Source organism: Bombyx mori, chromosome 21 (assembly GCF_030269925.1).
Source record: "Bombyx mori chromosome 21, ASM3026992v2".
Classification (NCBI taxonomy): Eukaryota; Metazoa; Arthropoda; class Insecta; order Lepidoptera; family Bombycidae; genus Bombyx; species Bombyx mori.
In genome coordinates this window covers 12,777,945-12,803,293 of record NC_085127.1, presented here as the reverse complement: position 1 = coordinate 12,803,293, position 25,349 = coordinate 12,777,945, and the positions used below count along the sequence as shown (strand labels likewise).

The window sequence follows — 25,349 nt, the reverse complement described above, 5'->3', positions numbered from 1 at the left end:
TAAATCTAAATAAATCTGTTTTATTGGTTACATGGTTGAACGAACACGCTGGACATCTGGTGTTAAATGGTCACCGGTGCCCCTAGACATCAACAACGTAAATGCCGTCACCTATTTTGCTGCATGGATTCTAAGTCTCAGTTTTTATAGTAAAACGGCTGCCCTACCCTTCAAAACCTTTTTTTTTTTATTACTTAGATGGGTGGACGAGCTCACAGCCCACCTGGTGTTAAGTGGTTACTGGAGCCCATAGACATCCACAACGTAAATGCGCCACCCACCTTGAGATATAAGTTCTAAGGTCTCAAGTAAATGCTTTAAATGCTAACCGGAGCCCATAGACATCTACGACGTAAATGTCGCCCCCCCATCTCAAGACATGAGTTATAAGGTCTAAATCACATTTACGTTTCGCAACTCACACTACTGAATAACAATTAAATAATCTTACGTCGGTCTGATTAAAAAGTCGTAAACTGTAAATTGCTTATTCCGTGGTTCATTCACGTCGGACGTCGTCTGTGTTCGCGCACAGAACGAGAACGACGAACTAAAACAAAAGCGCATCGGAATCTTTCATATTGTTTTTATTCGTTGACGTTTTTTTTTCTAATCTTATTCTACATCGTTAAATAAAAACAATGTAAAATCGACAATTACTATCTCCAGTGTTATATTCTAAGAAAACGCATTCATTACACTAGTGACGTTATCTTGTATAGCCCGATGTGCCTAATTAAAAAGATATATAGAGATCGCATAGCTATCTATGCGATCTCCATAGATCTATGTAATTACCTAATCTTCTTTTTCTTCTTTTTCTCCACCTTATCCCACTAGGTGGGGTCGGCACAGCTAATTTTTCTCTTCCATTCTCTTCTATCAGCCGTCATCTCAACACTTACTCCTCTCTCTCCCTCATATCGTCATTCACACACTCCATCCATGTCTTCTTCGGTCGACCTCTTCCCCCTCTACCTTGCACTACCATTTCCATACGTCTCCTAGTCACATGCATCTTCTCTCTACGCATCACATGTCCATACCACGATAACCGTTCACTCTTTAATTTGTAGATTACCGCGGCTACTTTCACACTTCGCATAGATAGAGAATAATGAAGCTAATAAAACCGCGTAAAATATATACGTCTAGAACATATTTATTCCGCCGTCATAAGCCAAAACCGATGTGGAGGTACACGCAGTCTGACTAGTTTTTATTTTATCTATATTAGCTTAATTATTTGAAGGTCAATTGTTTTTTTTTAGTTTCGTAGATGTTCGAAACATAGCAAACCTATTTTCCTCAACGCGTCGGAAGGCGTGGACTATTCAAATAAAACGACGTGCAGCAATGAAATCATACCCGATCCTGTAGACCAAATGGTAAACCGTCGACGTCGCCCTAAACACGTCATTACGGATCCTCCCGATCCATTAACAGTGCTTTTAGGTACCTCAAGCACCGGTCACCGTCCTCGTCGAGCCCGACGCTTGCGATGAAGGGCTCGATGAGTGAATTAACTCATAGACACAGCCCACTGAGTTTCTCGCCGGATCTTCTCAGTGCTTCCGATCCGGTGGTAGATTCTGCGAAGCACTGTTCTTGCTAGGGCCAGTAGTTGTCAACACTGCCGGTTTGAGCTCCGTGAGCTCATCTACACGTTAGGGCGAAGCTGATATATTTCTCAAGGCTATCAGCATAGGCAGAAAAAAAAAACGGTTTTCGCTTTGCGCCTACGGACTCCACCGGGGCATGGACCCCACAGTAGAAATGAAAAAATCACCGCACAAAACACATTCGGACCACGAAACCGCTTATAAATAAATCATTTGGCGGTTTAACCATATGCCACAATCGATAATGTTAGAATGTAGACTTATAAATTATTTATAAGTAGTCCCTTCGTGCCTAGCGGATTGTGTGATTTGATTCGTTCATTGTATCTGCGTTGTTGTGTACTGTTACATTTTAAACTGAGGTTAGGGCGGTACTGGTCTAAGGTGTGAATAAGGGTAGGTACGAGCATCCTGAATACTTCTGCCCGAAATAGTTTTGCGTTTCGCTTGAAGGGAAAAAATCTCTGATACGATATAATTAATACTCTAATTTTACGTCTCAAGATGAGTGGCAACATCCACGTGGTTATGTCTATAGGATTTACCATGTTACATCTGGTTTTGCAATGGACTTCTCAACATAGGGCTTCCTAAGCGCTATGACATGTTCCTTTTCAAATGAGGTTTACGGAGAATACTCTGCAGTGACAGTGAGTTGGAGTTGATGCCTCTGGAATTGCTGATCTCCATGAGCGACGGTAACCACTAACTATCAGGTTATGCCGTAAATTCGTCTAAATGTGTAGAGCAAATAAATAAATAAATCTTCTGACATAATATATGGACGACGTTAGGAATGAGTTTAGTTAACCGTACTCGTCCAACTCGACAAAGAGTTCGACGTGCAATCTAACCCATGCATCAGCCCGCTGAGTTTCTCGCCGGATCTTCTTCGCGATTCCGATCCAGTAGTAGATTCATTCGCGAAGCGCTCTTGAGCGGTTAGGTCTCCTTAGGAGGCGCTCGGACAGCTGTTAGCAAATCCCACCCCTCCTGGCTGAGCCTTTGCTCGCCCACCTGTCCTGGTGAAACAGGAAACGCCTCCAGGCCTCCAGTAATCGTTCAATCATAAAACAGGATGAGTTTTTTTTTGCATACCACTGTGAATACTAGCCCGAAATTTAGAAAAACTTCACGGGCGCCACGTGCAATTCGCGATGATTATTGAAGCAATGTATTCACTTAGTCAAGTATTATGAAGGCGTTTGAAATGAAGGCATTGAATGCCGTATCACCCGACAGACACCCTTACTAAGCTAGGATAGCTCAATTAAGTTAAAACATAATGTAGTATTTAATTATTTTGAAATAGAATTACGTTAATTTCGTGATGATATTATTATTTCTGTTTGTAAAGGCGGACATACAAATGCCGCTGACATTTGTTGACATTTGTTTAATAAAAAACGTGCTTTCACGGAGTTTTTATTAAATTTAACGGAAGCTATATAAGCGATGTCGAAATTAAAATTAATCGTCAAGGGAAAACGTCAACTGCATGAACGAAAAAGAAAAAGGGAATGAAAGCCTTTTTATTAATTTAAAAAAAGGTAATAAAAAATTCATGACATTTTTTCCATTCAAAAAATTAATTTATAAAATAATTAAGTTTTTTTTAATCCGTTAGCCTATACAATGCTCTCCAACAGAAAGTGTTTTAATACCATTGAATTGGCTGGTTGGACTAGCCTTCATCCATTGCAGTTTACTGTTTTGTTATGTTCAAAACAGATCTGTGACTTGAAGCAGTGCACGGAAGACAAACAACAGTCGGAATTTATTACTTGTATTGGTCACGTCTATTTTACAAAACAGACTGAATGATTTTTTTTCTTACCTATTCTGACAGCCTTGAGAGGCTATTTCAGCTTCTCCTTGACGTGAGCTCACGGGGCTCAAATCGGAGTGTTGCTAACACTGGCCATAGCAAGAGCAGTGCTTCGCGGAATCTACCACCGGATTGGAAACGCAACCCACTGAGAAGATCCGGCGAGAAATTCAGTGGGCTGTGTCTATGGGTTAGTTCACTCGTCGAGCCTTTCGTCGCAAGCGACGGTGACAGGTCCTTGTGGTACCAAAAAGCACCGTTAATCGGGTCGGGAGGATCCGTAATGACGTGTTTAGAGCAACGTCGACTGTTTACCATTCGGTCCACAGGATCGGGTACGAATGAATATAAACACAACACGCAATTATATACAAAAACTAACTGAGAATAATACTGGCTGGTACAAACGTCAGGTGATATGACGTAGGCATCGTCCGATGCGGAGCTGCGTTTAGTCGTGTGCGTAATTACTGGTAGTAGGACGTCTTGTGAGTCCGCACGGGTAGGTGCCACCGTCCTGCTTATCTCCGCCGTGAAGTAGTAATGCGTTTCGGTTTGACTGGTTGGGTAGCCGTTGTAACTATTTGTAAATATTTGAGACCTTAGAACTTATAACTCAAGGTTGGTGGCGCATTTACGTTGTAGATATCTATGGGCTCCAGTAACCTCTTAACACCAGGTGGGCTGTGAACTCGTCCACCCATCTAAGTAATATAAAAAAGCCCAACTACCTTTGGTCGTCCGGTGTTTACTTTTTGAAGCGCAATTTGCCCGGGCTATGTCGGTATCCCTGGTTCAATCCCATAGGTAACATCTACTGGTGGCAAGCTTGTCAGATAAACTAAGATTGGAATTAGTTTAAGCGCTACATTAATCAATAAAAAATTTTAATCAATAAAAAAACATCACACACACTACCATATATTTGACACACACACATATATAGTCTTTGTTTATTGTCAAACTTTATTGCTCTAAACTTTTATTGTCCGTTATTGCAGTCTGTGGTCAAATTGAGAATAGGTTAATATTGTTTATCTTTAATATTATTTGTCTATAATGTAGTTTTGGTGAAATCTGTGATTATAGAAGTATAATAGTCTTTGACAATAGAACCATAATAATGTCCAAACTTATAATTTTAATTAATTAGAGTCGAATTTCGACTACTGTGGGACCACTACTTATCAAATATATTAAGTGTATAATCTATGACTACTTACGTTAATTTCATGATGATATTATTATTTCTGTTTCTACGAAATAACATACAAATGCCGCTGACATTTATTTGTTGACATTTGTTTAATAAAAAACGAGCTTTCACGGAGTTTTTATTAAATTTAACGAAAGCTATATAAGCGATGTCGAAATTAAAATTAATCGTCAAGGGAAAACGTCAACTGCATGAACGAAAAAGAAAAAGGGAATGAAAGCCTTTTTATTAATTTAAAAAAATGTATTAAAAATTCATGACATTTTTTCCATTCAAAAAATTAATTTATAAAATAATTAAGTTTTTTTTAATCCGTTAGCCTATACAATGCTCTCCAACAGAAAGTGTTTTAGTACCATTGAATTAGCTGGTTGGACTGGCCTTCATCCATTGCAGTTTACTGTTTTGTTATGTTCAAAACAGATCTGACTTAAAGCAGTGCACGGAAGACAGAACAATAACCGGGATTTATTACTTGTATTGGTCAGGTCTATTTTACAAAGCAGACTGAATGTTTTTTTTTCTTACCTATGCTGATAGCCTTGAGAGGCTATTTCAGCTTCTCCTTGACGTGTAGGTGTGCTTACGGGGCTCAAACTGGGAGTGTTGTTAACACTGGCCCTAGCAACAGCAGTGCTTCGCGGAATCTACCACGGAATAGATAAATAAGGTTATTCTTATGCTTATTTATCTATTCCGTGGAATCTACCACCGGATTGAAAACGCGACCCACTGAGAAGATCCGGTGAAAAACTCAGTGGGCTGTGTCTATGGGTTAATTTACTCATCGAGCCCTTGGTCACAAGCGACGGGCTCGGCGAGGACGGTGACCGGTGCTTGGGGTACCTAAAAGCACCGTTAATGGATCGGGAGGATCCGTAATGACGTGTTTAGAGCAACGTTGACTGTTTATCATTTGGTCCACAGGATCGGGTACGAATGAATATAAACACACCACGCAGTTATATACAAAAACTAACTGAGAATAATACTGGCTGGTACAAACGTCAGGTGATCTAACGTAGGCATCGTCCGATGCGGAGCTGCGTTTACTGGCGTTTAGTCGTGTGCGTAATTACTGGTGGTAGGACGTCTTGTGAGTCCACACGCGTAGATGCCACTGCTCTGCTTATATCCGCCGTAAAGCAATAATGCGTTTCGGTTTGACTGGTTGGGTAGCCGTTGTAACTATGCCATAGAACTTATATCTCAAGGTGGGTGGCGGCATTTACGTTGTAAATGTCTATGGGCTCCGGTAATCACTTAGCACCAGGTGGGCTGTGAGCTCGTCCACCCACCAAGGCAATAAAAAAACCCTGGTTCAATCCCATAGGGAAACTCTGAACATACAGCCTAACATCAGCTGAGTGGTAAGCTTATCAGATTATTTTATTTTATTTATTTTATTAGGCTCACAATACACATCACAAGCTAAAGATACATAAATAACACAAATAAAAAGAAACAAAATCTGGCTTGCAACATAAGTTATGTGCACACGACAAAACAAGACATATAGTGCTGAATTTGTATGACAATGTTCCTTACAATTACGACAAAACAACACGATAACGAAAACTAATATAAGGTGCAATGTAAGGAAAAAATATATATTCACAATGTAATACATTAAACAATTACATTAACCTACCTTAATTCACTAAGATAGGAATTAGTTTAAGCGCTACATTTTACAAGTCGACTACCGGTTCCGATGGAAGACTTCTGATAAGGAAGGTAAAGCCAGAGGTAAAAAACAGTTAGATTAAAAACAAAAAAAAAAACTGCCCAATAATTAATTTAAAACTTTAGAGTAAGTTAAGATCTAGCTCCTAACGAGGCCAGAGTTCTTTTTAATTTTCAACTAGAGATGTCCCGCGTTAATTTTTGTGGGAATTTCTTCGGCTTCACGTTTTTAGCCGAACTTTTTGACAACTAAATTATGCGATTCAAATTAGAAAATTAAGTGCCTTCGATAAAATTCGTCCACATTTGTTCGTTGGCGTATGTTTTGTTCTCCCAAAATGCGACTCTAAATACCAGCTCAAGTATCACCGTCAAAATAAATGGGTTAATTGATCAAGGCGACGCGGCGACGTCAATTCGAAATAAACATTTTTGGTGCCTATATGAGTCAAAAAGCTCACGGCTAACCTAGTGTAGAACCGTTACCTGATCCCATCACCTTGGTATATGAAATCGAAACCCCAATCTATATACATATATAAATGAATCTGTGTACTGTATGTAGGCGCATAACTTCAGAAAAAAATTAAGAAAATTGCGCGAAAATTTTAAAAAAATAAGAAAACTTAACCACCATATTAAATTAACTAGTGTAACCTTATGGCGTTTGACATAACATTGACAGAATGCGTGCTGCAAAAGTTTCGGTTTGACTGGTTGGGTAGCCGTTGTAACTACACTGAGACCTTAGACCTTATATCTCAAGGTGTGTGGCGCATTTACGTTGTAGATGTCTATGGGCTCCAGTAACCACTTAACACCAGGTGGGCTGTGAGCTCGTCCACCCATCTAAGCAATAAAAAATGAAAAAACCAAACTAGAAAGTCGGTAACGTAACAATTCTTTTATCAACATTACCTACCTCTTCCAGAAAAATAATTATAAATATCTACACGATATAAAAAAAGTAATGAAATTTGTCATTGCAATGTGTAATAAGCAAACACCAATAAATTTGCTTAAATGCCTATAAATATCGCGTTCCCGTTTGCAGAATATACCTATTGTTCAATTGCAGTTAATATTGTGACTGTATTCCCGAATAATGGTCGGAAATCGGGCATTGCGAAAGAAACCGTCCGAATCTCGAAAAACCGAAAAATAACGCCATATCTCTAATGAGCGTAGGAAAAAAAAACGTTAAGTTTGAATGAAGACCTGCCGTTGAAGTTATGCGACGAGTTGACGAACGCAAATGAGTGTTCGCTCGTTTTCTGACTGAGATAATCTTTTTTATTTTTGACTAGCTGACCCGGTAGACTTCGTAGTGCCTCAATCGATAAATAAAAGACCTAAGCTTTTGTATAAAATAAACATAAAACAAACAAAAGGAATCCGTCCGACGGGGGACACATCGAAGGAAAAACAAAATTGTTATTATTATTTAATTCCGAGCATTTTCAAATTTATCTACCTTTTAAACCTTCTCTGGACTTCCACAAATAATTCAAGACCAAAATCAGCCAATACGGTTCAGCCGTTCTCGAGTTTTAGCGAGACTAACGAACAGCAATTCATTTTTATATATAGAGATCAATGAATATGGAGAAGGCGCCTCTCGGGGACATACTGGACAAATATGATTCGAACACTTAAAGAGGCCCAATATGACGTTATGACAACTCAGGATATAAATTCCTGGCGCAGGATAGGAGATCCAACGCCACCTAAAGTGGGATAAGGAAAAAAGAAGATTTTTTAATTAATTTTTTATTGCCCTTGTAGGCAGACGAGCATACGGTCCACCTGATGCTGAGTGGTTACCGTCACCCATGGACTTCAGCAATGCCAGGGGCAGAGCCAATATCGCTGCCTACCGTTGAGTACTATCCACAAGCCTCGTTTGAAGAAGGACAAGTCATAGCGCTCGGGAAACACCGTAGAGGGGAGCTCATTCCAAAACCGGATGGTACGCAAAAAAGATCTCCGAAAGCGCACTGTAGATGAACGCAGTGGCTCCAGGTAGTATGGATGAACTCTACTCTGGTGGCGGGCGCTGCGATAGTAAAAACGAGATGATGGAATCATCTCAAATAATTCCTCAGAGCACTCCCCATGGAACATGCGGTACAAAAAGCAGATAGAAGCGAAGTCCCTCCGCAGACGAAAAGGATTATGTTAAGGATTCAGTTAAAACTTTTGTCAATCTTTGGTATTAGTACATCGGGGGGTCGGGAGACCTGTGGTATAAGCGGCCCAATGCGTTGCCACTCTCAAGCGCCGTGAGTAAACTTGAAAGGTCCAAAGATTATTCAACGTCGATGCACAATTGAAGTACCTCGACCTCAATTTGGAAGCACCCAACGAGCATCGACAGTTGTATGCTGGTGTTCAAACCTCGCACTTATGTATGTACATACACTATCGCGGAGAGTCTAAACACACTATGCCGAAAGTACGCGAACGAAGCTCGGCATGATTACGCCTGCAATGCTATTGTTACGCGCTAAGGTTCGGGATAAATAAATGTTCCACCAAAGTACAATTCAAAACTGTATTTATCACTTAGAACACACACAGAGAGCACTTTAAAATTCTCAATTCGCTTTCTCCGCTTCGCTTCAAGTGATCCGTTCGCTGTTTCGCTTCGAGTAGTTCCGATTACTAACGGCGTGCCATTACTGCAGCGCTTTTATAGAAGAGACGAAATCCCTAGAATCGTCTAGAATATTTCACAAAAGTCAAAAGTCGAGTATTGCGTGTTTCCGCTATCTGACAATAGCGTTGTACTTCTCGAGCATTCTAGATCCTTCAATATTCGTTCGACTATTCGGCGATAGATGGCTTTACTCTTACCCATGTAACACTATTTAGATTACTGACGACACACTGTACCGAAATTACGTTGCATTATAGCGTACAACGTAACACTTCGGTCGGGCGTAAATCCAGAGGCAAAGTATTCTGTAGAGCACACATTATAAGCAATCAAAGTTCGGTTCGATTGTCGACGAAGATCGGTAGCGGGGAAGCTGCACCTGAATTTCTGCCGCGTAAGTTCGGCGCTAAAGGTGTGTCATATCAGCCGAAAACGTCGGAACGTAAAATCAGTGTCGTCGTGGCCTAGAGGATAAGATGCCCGGTGTATTCGTGTTGAGCTATGCACCGATGTTCGAATCCCAGGCGGGTACAAATTTTTCTAATGAAATACGTACTCAACGAATGTTCACGATTGACATCCACGGTGAAGGAATAGCATCGTGTAATAAAAATCAAACCCGCAAAATTATAATTTGCGTAATTACTGGTGGTAGGACCTCTTGTGAGTCCGCGCGGGTAGGTACCACCGCCCTGCCTATTTCTGCCGTGAAGCAGTAATGCGTTTCGGTCTGAAGGGTGGGGCAGCCGTTGTAACTATACTGAGATCTTAGAACTCATATCTCAAGGTGGGTGGCGCATTTACGTTTTAGATGTCTATGGGCTCCAGTATCCACTTAACACCAGGTGGGCTGCAATAAAAAAAACCCACGGTACTTCGGGCGCGTACTTTCGGCATAGTGTGCTTAGACACTTAGAGTTCACCATGACAACGTAATTACTGATCTAATTGTGTACGTTTAAATACTACGTAAGTGTAATTAATTATATTGTCATAATAAAATATTTACAGTACCATTTTGAATCTGTATAGCCGTTTTTCCAAGCATCCATCCATACATGTGAGCTGACCCTCATCAAATTGAACGTCGACTTTCTTGTTGCTGAAGTAGCCCTTTTATCGCATATTTCCCCATGAAACAAAAATCTCTTTTTGTGATTTATCTGAGAATAATTTCCAATCATAAATTTCTTAGGCGCACTATACTGAGTATACTATATAGGTATATAGGTTGTATTACTCGTAATTTTAGTACGTGTTTTATTATTTTCTAGGACAGCCTAGCCCGGGGGTCGGCAACTTGTTTGTCCTTAAGGGCGCAATACTAGATTTGAAAATCACCGATGGCGCATATTTTACAGATAATCAACAGGTATCAATAGGCATTAAAAAAAAACGATTTTTTATAACTTTATTTTGTTGGTGTCATACATAATGATACATATAATTCAGTGCGAAACTTGGGTGTCCATATTTTCAGCTAATTTCTTATAATTGGGGATATATTTAGAGTTCCCGGTCCTTAGCAATTATCTAAATGTGAGTCATTAAGCTTGGTTCGGTATTGAAAGATAATTAATATTTCGGATTACTTGGTAGTTTTAAATGCACGGTCTACGTGTGGTCTGTTCGAAATATGATCACACACTAACAAAAAATACGTGCGTAGATACGCTCAAGGTTAGCAAACTGCTAATCTATGCAATTGCACAATCCTAAACTCAACTGACTACTGGCTGTATATCGCCGTTTGACAAGAGTTAGTGAATCGCTCTGGCTGTCATACATTTACATTGGTCCAGCGAGGGCGAATTAAAATCGATTGGGGTGCCGCGTTCAATTGGATTGGACAATTGGACAATATTGGTAGTGATTGTAATGAATCTTTTTAGAACCCGAGGAACCGCTAAATGGCAGTAAGGGGGTTTTCGAAAAAGTCTTACTTGATAGTAAGTGGTAACCGTTTTAACCCATAGACATCAACCACATAGTAGATTCTACGTCAAGTCATAAAACCTTGTCACGCAACGATAGCGCGATGTAGTTATACTACTAGCTCCATCTATTGACAACATTTGTAGTTGAAAATCAATAATTTTTAAATTGACTTTGACTTTTCTTCTTGTAGGGAAGTCATTGAGGATTAGTGGTAAAGTCATGTTTCGCAGAAAGCAGCTGCTAAAGGCCTATTTGAAGCAAGAGTCGTTGAGAACTCTTCCAGCTTTGTTAAAAGGGCTAACCATAATGCTAGGGAATTAAAGAATCGACATAAGTTAATTTAGAGAAATCGAGATAGGTAAAATCTTTCATCATGCGGGTGAAATAGCTCGATAAGATCCAGGTAGATAGATAACACACATAATATTTAAGAGGCAAAGCGACGGTCCAAATATTAATATTTAGCTTTTTTTTCCAAATTTGCATTCATTTATATTGCAATTGTCGTTGGCGAGATTCGGGTATCTGTTAAATATCCTGTGTTTCTATAACCACATTACTCCCCTCCAAGACAAGATGTGGTGTCATGAAATTAAAATTGACGATGCAGAGATTGACTTACAAGTGCCAGTGCTGCTCGAAGTCTGCAGAGCTACCACACCGGAGACATCTGATCCCAAGCGCTGGAGAACCAGTCACGGGCTGCGATGGTGTAGCTAAGTGATAAAGCAGTGAAGATGTTTGTCACAACACCAGGAGGCGTGGTGAGTCGAATGAGATGTATATACTTATCTCTATGCTGTTTGCTGTGGGAAGACTTTACGATGACTTTTTTTTTCCTATCTATGCTGATAGCCTTGAGAGACTATTTCAGCTTCTCCTTAACGTGTAGGTGAGCTCACGGGGCTCAAACCGGGAGCGTTGCTAACACTGGCCCTAGCAAACTTCACAGAATCTACCACCGGATCGGAAACGCGACTCACTGAGCAGATCCGGCGAGAAACTCAATGGACTGTGTCTATTAGTTAATTCACTCGTCGAGCCCTTCGTCGCAAGCGACGGGTTCGACGAGCACGGTGACCGGTGCTTGAGGTACCTAAAAGCACCGTTAATGGATCGGGAGGATCCGTAATGACGGGCTAAGGGTGACAATAAATTCGTATGTGTAACTACGCATATTGTCATATCCGGGCTTTGGTCGTAGTTTAAAAATGGTCTCAAATAGTCTCAACGGTGTCATATTTTTTTTGTTATGGGTGGACGAGCTCACAGCCCAACTGGTGTTAAGTGGTTACTGGAGCCCATAGACATCTACGACGTAAATGCGCCACCCACCTTGAGATATAAGTTCTAAGGTCTCAATAATATCTATGTCTCAATAATATATATCAAATAAGGTCTAAATATGGTCTCAATCTCACTAGGACGATGAATAGTAGAGACTGGTAATATTTTCGAGTCATTTATTGTTTCAATCGACAGTCGAATTTAAGACACAGTGAACTTCAGTGAAGCGATTTGGGTTTTGAGTGTCAAGTAAAACAAAAAGCCAACATCACGTGGTGTTCCCAGGCGGTCACCCATCCAAGTACTGACCACGCCCGACGTTGCTTGACTTCGGTGATCGGACGAGAACCGGTGTATTCAACGTGGTATGGACGTTGGCGAAAGAGCGCATGAACTTTTGTTTAACATTGCACAACTACTAATTTTTTGATTTATTAAATCCAATTTAATTTTGTTATTTACGCAAAACACAGCACATACCTATTGTAGTCTTAAGTGATTATAGGAGTCCTTAGACAACACGATGTGAATCCAACTCTTGAACTCCGCCCCAACAACCATGAAATTATAGTTTTACCTATATTCAAAATTCCTTTATCGAAATAACAAAAACGGGACTAGAATAAAAATGGACTTTCCTTAGCCGTAAACGTAGGTAGGTATATAAAAGAATTTAAAGAGCAGAAACCGGTAACCTCTTAACACCAGGAGGGCCGTGAGCTCGTATTTAATATGATCAATTTTTAATGAGTATTTATTTGAACTATAAACATTTATTTCTTAATTCAAGGACAATTCAAAATTTCTACTTGTAAATATGAACGATCAGCAGTTACATAATAAATATGTTTAGAACTAAGCGATGCACGTGAAATAAAAATTACCGAGAGCCTATATACGCAATGTTTACGAAAACAAAGGCAATATTTATATAAACTACAAGTTTACAACACAACCATAGCCAGCAAGCTGACTTCAATACATAATTATAGGATTAGTAAAAAAAACGGTAAGAAAGGGGAAAAATAATTTAAGAAAAGCAAGCAAAGCAAGATGGCGACTACGTAAAAATGAGCAAAGTGCAACTTTAGTTGTCATTATAATTTTGAATTATGTTATTTAGAGGTTTGGGAAGAGAACACTAAAATTGGAAATATTGGAATATAATTTATCTATTTTATTTTATGCGCCACGATCCAAAATCTAGATTTTTGTTATATACGAGTCGACTATTATCAAAGCCGGCAATGTGACTTTTGGACAATTATTGGTAAATCAGAAAAACGAATTATTGACTTTGTATTCCATTGGCAGTCACAAAACTCTTCTGAACGACATCTTAGATAAATAACAGGTTAAGTATTATCCTTTATTTAATGCTGGTTTTGAACCGTATTCTTTGAAGGAGACGATTATATTCAAATCAATCTGTATTGACATATCGATAACATTTTTTTGTCCAAATGCACAGATTGCCACCTTTGATAATAGACGACTCATACATAAGTGATAGATATTAAACTAATAAAAATTCTAGATATTACGTATACACAATTTTTTTCGATATTCGCGCGTTGTAGAGTCGACAGGAGTCGACTGTCACCTTCGATCAATAATACTACTAGATTAGGGATCAGGAACAAAAATAAGACGCTCGAGTGGCCACGTTTTCAGACCCGAAAACATCTTCATTTCTTAGAAAAAAGGTTAATAATGTTAACGACTTCAGTTTATTATAAACCTTAATGCTTAAACATAAAGTTTAATTACCATTGCAAAATATATTTATTTAGGTCCTTTCGTCAGAGAAAGAATATTGTGGCATAAATTTAAAATGTCACTTGAACATAAAAAGTCATCAGTACAAAAATATTTATTCTAAAGTGATACATAAAGACTAATCAATAAGGTTAAAAATATTTGTTTAAAATTTCGTGCTTATTGTATTGTGGAACTAGATGTAGTTCTTGGTATTACATTTCAATGCTCAGAACACAGTAAGTATTGAAAGACGTAGAGTTGCAGAATATATTTGTTTTAGGTTTGTTTTGTATGGTCGCAACTATTTTTGACCGATTCAAAAAAGTTGTAGATAATATTTTACATTGCCGCTATTACAACAAATAGGTAATAAATAATAAAGCTGTTTTTTAGAAGTCATTTTTATATGAGCGGTTTCTTTTTTACAAATATAATGTAATCTTATATTAAAGAATTTTTCTATAATCAGTTTAATTTAGGCTTATTTTATGGCTGTGTTCGTTTCCCCCAGAAAACAAATCCTTTTCAGCATATACGCTTAAAATATTTACACATACATATAAAGTTTTTATAATACTTTTTTGCATTGATTTGCCACCACCATTGAACAATTCTAGAATTTTTATAAGGGTTCTATATTTCTTATCCTCCTTCTTTCGCGACAATATATATCCATTGTGCACAGTGAAAAGGGGCTACTAGGAAATCTACAAACAAAAATAACATTATAAAATAACAAAACTACTCTATGCATTCCCTGTTCAAGAATAGGTGATGTTTGTTACAATAGTTGGTGCCTTGTTGCAAACATTGGCCAAACAATTACAATATTCGTAAATTGAATTTTATTTACTATATAATTCTGTTTATTATTTTATGAAATTCACTTAATAATATAAACTTACCAAAAAAATATATTCCTTCCAAAACCTTGGTGTTACGGTGGTTTTTTACTCCGTTTTTGAACGTGCAGTGCAGCGGTTTGACGTCTTAGTGTTGGCTATGATTGGACCATACTAATTTGAAATAAGACCACAAATTTATTTGTGGTCTTATTTTTCGGGCCGTTTTTGAAGCGCTTATCGCGAATCTAGTAGTATTATTGATCGAAGACTGTCACATAATTTTTAAAGTAAAGTAAACCTCACATGACCGCAAATGCGATTGGGAGGCTATACAAAAAACCTTACTTGATAGTAAGTGGTAACCGTTTTAACCCATAGACATCGCATTAGCTTGCAATACGAGTGAAGTCATGCGATCATTTCACATAACGATAGCGCGATGTACATTTATTACTAGCGCCATCTATTGACGACATTCGTAATTGTAAACGCGAAATGCTTCAATTCTGTATTGTTATTAAAATATCTAAATAAATGATTGATGTTATTATTTTATTTCATACAACGCACAAAATTAACCATTATGAATGATTGTTAAATATTTATCGGTTCGGTTAAGGCCCAAATAAACAGAAATGAAACGAATAAGTTAAAATAAGTTTACTAAAAAAAAAAAAATTATCTTGACAGGTCCTTATATTGCTTTGAACAAGCTCACGTCCCATCTGATTTTAAGTGGTTACCGGAGTCAATAAAAATCATTACTAATTTGACTCTCCCGCTGCATTCGATTCGTCTTGAAGGATCCATCATAAACAGTTTCTTAGTATTGACGGACGCTTCGACTCCTAATACTCGTACATAACAGAAGCATAGCACAAGTCTACGTATTCGACCGGTCTACGTCTGCGTTTACGAACTCGTTAGAGTTCTAGGTGAAGGTGAACAAAACATCACATCATAATCTTAACATTAAAAACAATTCACGGCAGAAATAGGCGGAGTAGTGGTACCTACCCGTGCGGACTCACAAGACGCCCAACCACCAGTAATTTCGCAAATTATAATTTCGCGGTTTTGTTTTTTGTTACACGATGTTATTCCTTCACCGTGGAAGCTAAGCCTACGCGTTCCGTGAAGCTAACATAGCCCATTGAGGTCACTAGCAATACACAGAGAAAAAACGGCAAAAAGCCAACCTCACGTGGTGTACCCAGACGGTCACCCATCCAAGTACTGACCACGCCCAAAAAAAAAAATACGCTTTGGAATTTGCTTAGGCTGAGTTGACTTCAACTAGCATCCCTAATAATTATTCAGTCTTATCTTGTCCGCCCTAAAGATATTAGGAAAAACACGGATAAAACACATTCAATCACCATTAAAAATATTTACCAACGAAATGAACGTTGACATTTTGATTCCGGTAACTGATTATACATACATACGGCTGCAAAAAAGAAAATAAAAATATTTTTGTCAGCCATTTTATCCTTAGGCGATGCCCTCTTATGTATGCGATTCCAGGATTTCTTGCGCCGTAATGGAAGGCACAGAAAAAAAGAGAAAGATTTATCATCCATTAATTTTGTTCGTACAAAAGGAATTACGTATAATTTTTGTTTGTTTGAACATGAAATCAAAGGAGATTTTTGCTGTGTCCACTTCCTGTTTGAGCATTTATGATTTAATGTTTATTATATTTGTCAAGGTTATTTAGGCTGATGTCGTATAAAGCAACGAACTATAGTCTTACTGGTGGCAAGACCTCTTGTGAGTCCGCACGGGTAGGTACCACCAAGGTACAAACCAAGCCAGTAACCAATGGACAAATTCTCACAAAGAAAAGACACACTTGAAACAATGTCAATAAGGGTATAAAAAAGAATAATACAAACAATGAATCTAAGTCTTGAAGCGTCGTCGGTAATTATAGTCGAATTTCGATTATTAAGCGGACAATAGTATGTTTAACGAATCAATTTTTTTTTAAAGATTTATTTAACAAATTAGGTACTTATTTATCTGGATGCACCTACTTTTTCTCTGGTTTTTTGTATCAATAACAAATGCGAAAATCCTAGAAGCCGTTGAATATAGGAATATAAAAGTAAGATATATATAGAAGACAGATTTTATAAAAATGCTTCCAAGAAACAACAATGTCTCGTTCGCTCAGAACTAGGTAGTAGATAGAGAGCCTGACGTCAAACCATAGTTCGTAATTGAACTTCATAAAGCAATGGACCGAGTGCCCGCTCGGGACCAATCTAACCCCGCAGCTATCGTTTCACTGCTGAGCTAAAGCAAAAACATGGATACGTCTTCAATATTGTAACAAATCACGACCGAATAAATGAAAATTGTATTTAAAGAATCGTGGTCTAAAAGATAAGACGTCCGGTGCATTCGTATGTAGCGATGCACCGGTGTTCGAATCCCGCAGGCGGGTACCAATTTTTCTAATGAAATACGTACTCAACGAATGTTCACGATTGACTTCCACGGTGAAGGAATAACATCGTGTACCTAATAAAAACCAAACCCGTAAAATTATAATTTGCGTAATTACTGGTGGTAGGACCTCTTGTGAGACCGCACGGGTAGGAGGACGGTAGACCTAACCCCTGCGTATTTCTGCCGTGAAGCAGTAATGCGTTTCGGTTTGAAGGGTGGGGCAGCCGTTGTAACTATACTTGAGACTTTAGAAAGTGGGTGGCGCATTTTCTTTATAGATGTCTGTGGGCTCCAGTAACCACTTAACACCAGTTGGGCTGTGAGCTCGTCCACCCATCTAAGCAATAAATAAAATGTTTATCTATTATTACACCATGAAATTTGTATCCAATAATCCGATGGTATAATAATCAGTCGATTTGGTGATGATATTTTCAGTACATACGAGTAACTCCCCCCAGGCGCCAATGTCTGCCATAAAACACTCATTTCGTTGATGGAAAAGTGGGGCAACAGTCTTAAGGTAATTACTCTAAGCTGTGATTCGGTAGACTGTATAGGTATCTTAAACAATAACGAAGATTTACAAGAGGAGCATACGATGGCAATGATGTACGCTGATATAATTCACGGCGGGTTAAACTCGATAAACAAAAGAAATTTTACTCCAAAACACCAAGTCGTATAAGTAAAAAAAAAATAGCAAATTGAAATAAGCTTACATTACTTTACCGAAAATAAGTCCTATCCAATTTTGTGCGCTCCGAGGTGTAACTAAGGACTAGACTAGCGCGATAATTAAGTTCTAGCAAATGAAATACTCTACGCGTTATATTCTATGAGTTTCGTAGGAACGCTCAGTAAGTAGATAGTGATTTGAAAATATTTTGTCAATCTTTTTTTTTTCCTACTTAAGCTGATGGTCTAGAGAGACCATATCAGCGTAACCTTAACTTGAGCTCCCGGGGCTCAAACCTGACGATGTTGCCAACACGAACCCTAGCAAGAGCCGTGCTTCGCAGAATCTACCACCGGTTCGATGAGAATGATGACCGGCTTGTCAATCAGTGTATTTAAGCTTCTATGAACATTTGACAAATATTTTGATACCAATCTTGAACATTTTCTTTTTATTACACTTGTAGTCAAGCTCACGGTCTACCCTACCTGTTACCCCGTAACGTACTTGAGTAACTGAAATCACCGTTCAAACCGAAATTCATGACTGATTTGCTTCAGAAAATTCAAGATTGCGGTAGTCATGCAGGCTTGGTAAGCACATAAATTTCCCTTTTTATGTTTTAATTCTTATTACGCAATTCTAACCCTTCATCGTGGCGTTTTTCGCGAATGGTGGCATACGAACAATTAATAACCTGTTGCTATATATTTTAATAGACACTGAGTATCTCACCCATGACATTCCACGAAGATCATTAAGAAATCGCTGCTTTCGTGCGCTTTTCGCCCTGACGTTCAAAACATCGTTTCAGCCACATATTATCCATCTCTGTAATGACTTCCCGGAAACTTGGAAGTACTATTATATGTACAGCTTCGAAAAGCCTTTCGATAATAGCGGCTTAACTGTGCCTCTGGCGATGCGACCATCCAACACCACTACTAATATCACTTCAGATACACTCAAATAAAACCACTTTTCCAATTAAACCTAGCGTTTATTGTTGTCATTAAATTATTTCCGATATTTCGAATACTGTATCGTTTACGTAGTCACAGACGATTGAAATTTGCAGCAACTACCGTCGATTTAAAAAAAAAAAATCGTGACATTTACGTTTCTTTGCACACAGAAAGGTGTAACAGAGACTTAAGGTCTGGCTGTTCGTTTAACTTGGATTTTCATTATGACGATACAAGGATCCCAGGTGCACGATAATAGACTCACGAACACAAATTAAAATACGCACTATATTGTAGCGGTAGCTATTATAGAAGACATGATATTTGACAGAGGCCTGAATCTCGCTTAAAATATTTTGAAGATAAGCTTTTTTTTATTGCCTTTGTAGGCAGACGAGCATACGGCCCACCTGATGGTAAGTGGTCACCGTCACAATTGACCGTCGCTTTATTTAGCAATATCACCCGCTCGGTGGAAGATTTACTGTTTGTTGTTAAATCACCCATATACTCATTTGCCGTCGAAGGCAACAAAAAAATGTATTCAACAATAGCCTAAAAGTCGGATATGGTTAGAAAACACGCGCAAATTTGTATAAATAACATTTATCTCCTTGTCAAAAGTACAAAACTCCGAACTTGGAACATCATAATCCAACTTTCCGAGATACAGCACACATAACGTTTGATGACAGAGTATCTCCAGGGAACGCTCATGTCGCTCTGACCTTTGTGACCTCATTCGAGTCCCAAAACCTTATCACACATGAAGGGATATACGTCGTTGAGGATCCATCGAAAAATCCCTCCGCGAAATAATAGTTGTAATACCAATCGCTTGGGACTTCTGAGCATTGTTTGGGGTGAACGCGATGCGCGCCAATCTAATTTATAGGAACCGGTTTTGGCTTACAACAACGCGAGTACGGAACACGCGAATGTAAATACACTACTTCGATTTTGTCGCTACGAGGTTAAATAGCTCTAATATTTTCTTGAGTTTTGAAGATACAAACCGTTAGCATTTTTAGGTATGGTCGAAGTGCTATTTAAGATGTCAAAGTCATTTTTTATGATTAATCTTTTAAGAAACTCAGAGGCCATTGAGAAATTAGTAAATTAAGCCCAACCGAGTCTGGTCGGGCGGCTTACGCGGTCGTCGCCATTAAAGAGTGCGCAAGAAAGAGATAGCGAGATGTTCTGACTAAATAAGTAAATACTGACTTTGCCGATACGCGCGCTTAAAGTTTTGGTACGTCATTTTATTAACAAACATAGATCTTAAATGTACATATTTTTATTAATTTTCGATATCTAAATAAATGAGACACGCCTATTGCGAAAAGAATGGGTTTTGGTCGCGTTGTTTGAAGCATCTGCATTCTTTTAATTGAAACCAGTTTTTTTTTTTTAATGCTTTCTTTTAATTGTTCCGAGAATATTTTTTAAACGCTAATTGCATTGATATTTGGGTGGAGGCGGAGACTAACAATGCTTTGTAGTGATTAATACTGTTGGGAAAAGCGGCTAGTCGTGGAGTAATCATTTGGTCGAGTGAAGAAAAGAGGAATAGGGAAAATACAATGGCTCCGAATCTTATACGCCAAATGAAATCAAATTCTATTTAACTGCGTCTTGTTTTGTGTTGTCATTTGTGTGAAATGATATTGGTCAAGAGTTTATGAAGATTGTTGTATCATTGGTATTGGTGGTAGAGTTAACATTGTTATTTGTATTTTGACATTCAACAAGTGTGTCATACTGACATCTAAGTTGAAATAAATGATTAAAAAAAAAAAAAAATATAATAATTTTTCATTAATATATCTGGTTATAAATATTCTGTAGTAGTAGTTATTAGTAGTAAAATGGAATTTTAGTTTCTTTTTGTGGCTTTTTTTGGCATACGAGCATACGAATCACCTGTGTGCTTAGTGCGAGATTTTTAACGTTTTCGATAGCGTAAAAGTTAACTCAAATTTGTATGGAGTTGGAACAGCGCCCTTAGCGGCAAACGTAGGAAAACATTCCAACTTCATACAAATTTGAGTTAACTTTTACGCTATCGAAAACATAAAAAACTCTTACTAAGCGCACTGATGGCCCACTGAGTTTCTCACCGTATCTTCTCAGTGGGTCGCGTTTCCGATCCGGTGGTAGATTCTGCGAAGCGCGGCTCTTGCTAGGATTCGTGTTAGCAACGTCGTCAGGTTTGAGCCCCGTGAGCTCACCTACAAACGTTAGGGTTACGCTGATATGGTCAATCTAGACCATCAGCTTAGGTAGGAAAAAAAAGGCACTGATGGTGAGCAGTTATCTTTTTTTTATTACTTAGATGGGTGCACGAGCTCACAGCCCACCTGGTGTTAAGTGGTTACTTGAGCCCATAGATATCTACAACGTAAATGCGCCACCCACCTTGGGATATAGCTTCTAAGGTCTCAAGTATAGTTACAATGGCTGCCCCGCCCTTCAAACCGAAACACAGTACTGCTTCACGGCAGAAATAGGCGGGGTGGTGGTACCTACCCGTGCGGACTCACAAGAGGTCCTACCGCCAGCACCTTGATCCAAATCACTGCCTACCGTTAACCGTAGGCTAACGTTGGCGTATTACTTTTTTAAAATTCGTAATAAATGTTTTAATAACAATAAAACGCGCAACGCTCTGAGCGCTTTAATTAAATGTACGCCTTACACGGTCACCGGCTACGAAACGAGCGTGGTTACAAATTGGATCTATACACAACGGGAATTATAATTTTATCGCATTTAATTTCATTAAAACGCTGCGACATTCCGAGAACGATTTTATTATTAAAGCATTTCAACGAAATATAGTTACATTCTGCGCTCGATTGGGGATTTGTCAAGTAATTTTTCGTCTGTGTGTCGCATGTCGCGTGACGGTCGGCCGCGGAGTAGGGATAAAGTGAAAGGCGCTCGTCAGAGCAGCCAAGGCCAATATGGCGGCGCTTATAGTTCGCAGCAGCCGACCGTGTAGTGTATAGACTATTTTACCCATTTGTTTGTTTTTGTCAGTATTTAATGTAACTAAATGTTGTTTGTCTAATGTGAAAAAAACTTTCACTTTTACCGTGTTTTCATAAAAACACACAATCCTTTTATTTTTTTTCTACCTATGCCGATAGCCTTGAGAGGCTATTTCAATCAGCTTCTCCTTGACGTGTAGGTGAGCTCAGGGGGCTCAAACAGGGAGTGTTGCTAACACTGGCCCTAGCAAGAGAAGTGATTCGCAGAATCTAAAACCGGATCGAAAACGCGACCCACTGAGAAGATCCGGCGAGAACTTCAGTGGGCTGTGTCTATGAGTGTTCATTACGATCAGGGCGAGAGAGGGGACGTGGGAAGGCAGCGGGAGGAGGATGCGCCCCTATTCATCGAACGCGTCAATATATGTTAATACTAGCTGAATCCCGCGGTTTTACCCGTGGTTATTGTCGTACCGCTGTTAACGCTGCAGGGCGAAGTTAGTCTAGAAAAGCCTAGTTACTCTAGCCTAGCCTAAGTTACTCTTTATATTATCAGCTACCTACCAGTAAAAGTCCCGTCAAAATTGGTCCAGCCGTTCCAGAGATTAGCTGGAACAAACAGACCGACATACAGACAGACAGCCGAAAATTTTCAAAATACATTGTTGGTGTATGTACCGTGTATACACACATATGCATTTATTACAAAGCGTTTATTTAATATGAGAAATAGACACTCAAATTTTATTTATTTGTATAGATAATGTATTTTGCAAGTAATTAAATAAAATTAATTAAAGTAACTGTCATGCGTAGTTACTTCTTCATCATAGTCATGAATAACGCGTATGATTAAAATTACTTTTACGAATGAATCTCGCGTTTTTTTTAACTGTCATATTTCAGACCTCGTGATTCATTCATTCATTCGTTCTGTGTGAAAATATTTTTTTTATTGCCTTTGTAGGCATACGATCTGATGGTGATGGCGAGTGGTTACCTTCGCTTATGGACGTAGGCAATGTCAGGGACAGAGCCAAACGGTTGTCTTTTTTTTTTTTTTTTTTTTTTATTGCTTAGATGGGTGGACGAGCTCACAGCCCACCTGATGTTAAGTGGTTACTGGAGCCCATAGACATCCACAACGTAAATGCGCCACCCACCTTAAAAGAGGCGGATCTATTTTCTTTATAATTCTACCGAATTATAAAGAAAATAGATCCGCCTCTTTAAAAAAGTAATTAATTAATGGTAATTAAATACTAATTAAAACGTAAACGTAGTACCTAACTTAGTGCAGTTAAAGTAACAATTAAAAGTAAAAAATAAATCTTTACGTTTCTTTTCATACACGTACGAATGAAATTTCTAGAAAAATAACTCTTATTGAAGAACGGTAGTCAGCTAAATATTCAAACGTCCACGACTAAAACCTTAGTCGTTCTCGACTACGAACCTTGGAATGTATCCGAAACGTCTGATATAATATAATGTCAATAATAAATACGAAATTAAACCGTAAAAGTAATGTTAATAGTGTCTACGGCTCGAAAAAACCGGAGAAAACCTTGTGTTATAACATATTTTAGTTAAGCTTAGACAAGACAAACTTTTGACAAATCTTAAGCGAACATTAAAATTGTCCATCCACCTGTCCATCCTGTAAATCCACAGTGCGTTTCCAGAAATCTTTTTTGCCACGTACCATCCGACTATGGAATGAGCTCCCCTCCACGGTGTTTCCCGAGCGCTATGACATGTCCTTCTTCAAACGAGGCTTGTGGAGAGTATTAAACGGTAGGCAGCGGCTTGGCTCTGCCCCTGGCATTGCTGACGTCCATGAGCGACGGTAACCACTCACCATCAGGTGGGCCGTATGCTCGTCTGCCTATACGGCAATAAAAAAATCAGGACATTGTCTTTCGTGTCACAATAAAACTCGGTTAATTTAAAATGGTTAGCCAAACAAATAACATTTGTAACTTAAAGATGTTTGTTAAAGTCGCTTGATGAACTATTTGAGAGTTCAAATTTCGGAACAAATAGAAGAACCTACAAATACGGGTTTGTCTTAACACAATTGTAGTGCTAATGAAGTTGCCGATATTTCAGAAATGTTTTATGATACCCGCAAATTCTTTACGTACTTATACCAGACATGTAATAAATATTATAACTCTTCAAATATTTTCAATGTAGATGAAAGAAATAAGATGAAATACGCTTAATTATCTCTAAGCATAGAACCCGCCAGCGGCAGCACTCTATTTTTTTTGTAGTATTTTTTAGAATTAGCTTTTTCTAATCTTTTTTTTCTCTCAAATGTTATGAATGTAAATAGAAATATGACTTAATGCCTCAATTTTAAATGTCTTTGTCACCCCTTATCTATTTTTATAGACTATTTAATATGATTACACTATCATTGTCAATTCTTTACTTATTTACTATAATTATAATATAATTAAGTTTCAAAACAATATTCTATTATTGCACAATCATTAAGTCATTACAAATAAACAAGCTACAATATAAAACAGACCTGGTGGTTTTACTGGTGGTAGGACCTCTTGTGAGTCCGTCCGGGTGGGTACCATCACCCAGCGTTTGGGTTTGAAGAGTGGGGCAGCCGTTGTAACTAAACTTGAGACCTTAAAACTTATATCTCAAGGTGGGTAGCGCATTTACGTTGTGGATGTCTATGGGCTCCAGTAACCACTTAACTCCAGGTGGGCTCTGAGCTGGTCCACGCACCTAAGCAATAAATAATAAAAAAAAGTAGCATTGTGTCATATAAGGCAATCTTCTAAATGCAAGCAAAACAATTTGAATTAAATAAATCATTGAATAAAACAGAAAAAAATATTGCAGAATTGATTGCAGTGTCAGAATACTTATTAATGAATTGCATCAAACACAAATATAATAATGTAATGCTATCAAAACTAGATTTTGCAAAGTAAACCACTTTGTTTTTGTTTTTTGGGCCAATATTGCGACGCATTCCGCCGTTTTGTATTGACTAATATTTTCCACTTTGGTCCTTAAAAAAATATATATCTTAGCTTACATATTGTGTGCCAGGAATTTTTGTGCCTCAGGCTAGGTACTATTTCGTAAATACCTGCCCCAATTTCTTACTGTTATTACGCATCATTTACCTGTCCATCTCCGAATATCTTGAACAATTTGTGTTTATTACATTTTGGATCAACAATTTTATAGTTTTTTTTAGGATGGCAACCGCCGTACTTAGCTTCCTATCCAGTCAGACTATTTATAGCTCATCTCAATTCCTCTTTACTGAATGCGTTATTAATTTGCATAAGTGTTGTTATAGAACATTCCACTTCTTCAAGCAACTACATACTAAGAATACAGCTTGAGATATTTAAAACGGTAGGCAGCGGCTT

At 38.3% G+C, this 25,349-nt stretch overlaps 2 long non-coding RNA genes and 1 other non-coding gene across 3 annotated transcripts in view; all 3 read right to left on the bottom strand.

Moving 5' to 3' along the window:
- LOC134200888 (uncharacterized) overlaps positions 1-19,017 on the bottom strand; it is a 36,533-nt gene extending 17,516 nt beyond the window's left edge. The window contains exon 1 of the long non-coding RNA XR_009975989.1: positions 18,714-19,017. This is a non-coding gene — a long non-coding RNA (uncharacterized LOC134200888). The remainder of the gene's footprint in view (positions 1-18,713) is intronic.
- LOC119630188 (5S ribosomal RNA) lies at positions 12,497-12,615 on the bottom strand. The gene has a single exon (XR_005245974.1). It is a non-coding gene; the product is annotated as a 5S ribosomal RNA (ribosomal RNA).
- LOC134200886 (uncharacterized) lies at positions 14,201-15,216 on the bottom strand. Its single transcript, XR_009975986.1, has 2 exons — positions 14,903-15,216; positions 14,201-14,704 (listed from the first exon to the last, which is right to left on the bottom strand). It is a non-coding gene; the product is annotated as an uncharacterized LOC134200886 (long non-coding RNA).
- Positions 19,018-25,349: the final 6,332 nt, after the last annotated feature.